Consider the following 2435-nt stretch of genomic DNA (forward strand, 5'->3'; position numbering starts at 1 on the left):
GAGGCATACAATCTGAAAGACAAGTCAGACAAGGGAAGGGTAGATATATGTTATTGCATTTAGAAGAAAGATAATATAATTAAGTATGCTGGTGTCCTCTATGGTCTCCCAAGAAAAACAAATGCCAACAGTGTCCTCACTGAAGAACATATGGCTTCTCAGTAGAAAAAGTAGACCTTGCAATCCTAGTTTCTTAGAACCTAAATTAACAGTAAATTTCTTAAGTCCAAAGTAGAGAAAGCACAGTACACAGCCGCCATATACAATGGCAAGCATCACTCCTGGTCTCCTTCCCTTTCTATTATGCCTTGTAGCGCTATCTCTGTGTTGTGACATCTTGACAGTTCTTGCATCCCTGACCCTCGCCATCAGCAACCAATGATGTGGAGCAGCGGTGGGGCAGGGAGAGGAAATGCAAGATGTTACAATGTAATGACACAGACACATGGTAAGTTCTCTTAGTGTTAAGGAGAGGGAGAACAAAATACAGTGGTACCTCGGATTACATACGCTTCAGGTTACATACGCTTCAAGTTACACACTCAGCTCACCCAGAAATAGTGCTTCAGGTTAAGAATTTTGCTTCAGGATAAGAACAGAAATCGTGCTCCGGCAGCACGGCAGCAGCAGGAGGCCCCATTAGCTAAAGTGGTGCTTCAGGTTAAGAACAGTTTCAGGTTAAGAACAGCCCTCCGGAACGAATTACGTACTTAACCCGAGGTACCACTGTATGTAACTTCTATTTTTGTGGCTGCCTCGTGATCATGTTAACATCTAGTTTGGCTCTTAACTGGCTACAGTGGTCACACTTGTATGGGAACAGGAAAAGATGCAAAGGTAGGAGCATCTGTTCTTCCAGCAACACGTATGTGTGTGGATGTTTACACACACACACACACACACACACACACACACACACACTTTTATGTCGATGCTTCTGTAAAACTGGCGACATTTGTCCCTTGAACTGTCAGTCAGGGCTTCATTTCAGAAGCTGCTTACGAGATGGATGATTGAAGCTGTCGGAACCGAACAGGACCTCTTTTGTTGGGGCTTTTTGAATGATTATCCTAGGGCTCTGCAGCTTTTAATCCACCCAGCACTTCACTGGGCTCGCGTGCATGTCTGTAAGAAGTTAGCAACAGCTGCTGGCAATTAATTAACCCTTTTTAAATAATTCATAAAATGCACCAAACATATAAAATTTCCAAAGCCAATCCTGTCAGACACAACAATGAACTAAGCTTTTCCGACAACTTGGGAAAGGCTCGATCCATGTTGGGTACACAGCAGCCTCCACCCCTGATCTCAGCACAAGTTGCTGATCTCAGCGCCCCACTAACATTGCATCTCATCATTATTTTCACTGCATAATCATCCTCAAAACCTAATGCTTGTGCTGCAAGGCATTTTTTATTGGTTTGGTTTCAATAGGGTGTTCTGTTTTGGTTTTAATCCTTTCTGTTTGTCTCCTAACCTTGAAATTCCAGGAACTGGCATGTTCGTTCCTCTAAACAATAATTTTTAAACTTGAATCTCAGTTACCCCCATTAGATCTCGAAATGCTGAGTTCCCAAGGCTTATGTTTCCCAAAATCACATTGCCAAAATTTGGACCCAAAATGCCTGTTGATCCTGGCTTCTTTTCCTCATTTGTTTACTGACATTAAGCCAGACTTCCCCCAGTAACTGGAACTCTGGTTTAATAAAGCCAGAATTTTTGTGCTGAGGATGCTGAGACGAGGGAGGCGCTCCTGGCTCTGGTAATTGTCCCCCTCATAGAATCCTGGAATGATTTCCAAACTGGCCCATTGACTGCTTGGATGTCTGGATTCCATTGGTTCATATATTAAAAAGCATTTCTCTTGTTGTTGTTTTTTCTCACTGGTTTGCTATTTCACCATGTATAGGGCATGCTTTGGCCAGACATTTAGAAAGAGCAACTGTCGCTTGCAGCAATATTAAGTGAAACAAAGGAATGAAGTGGCTGGATTCCCATCTAGGAGCTGCTTGAGGAGAACTTTACTATTGCTCCACACAGAATAGCAAGCTCTCATTTAAAGAGAGGAGACAAATGGGTACATATGAATTTGGAGCATCTAAGCCCCTCTTGGGTTCTGCTTTAGACACATTAAAAGTGTGACAAAACATTGTCAGAGTTCAATGTTGAAAAATCGCTTTTACATAATATAGGAAGCAGTAATATGTTCTGCCTGGCACTCAATTTATTTTCAGAAATTACCAGCCTAATGGTATTTTCCAACAGCATTTATTCTTATTTAATGAATGGATGAAAGTGTGTTAAACCATCAGTGAGGCAACAAAACAGACAGATACATTTTCAACTGCAGGAAGCACTCCCAAGGACGCTCCAAGGAGCAAAATCACACACTTAAACAGTTCCTGATCATTTCAGTGCAGCAAAACTTCCCATCA

The sequence above is a fragment of the Podarcis vaucheri genome (genome assembly GCF_965113315.1).
Source record: "Podarcis vaucheri genome assembly, chromosome: 6".
In the NCBI taxonomy this organism is placed as follows: domain Eukaryota; kingdom Metazoa; phylum Chordata; class Lepidosauria; order Squamata; family Lacertidae; genus Podarcis; species Podarcis vaucheri.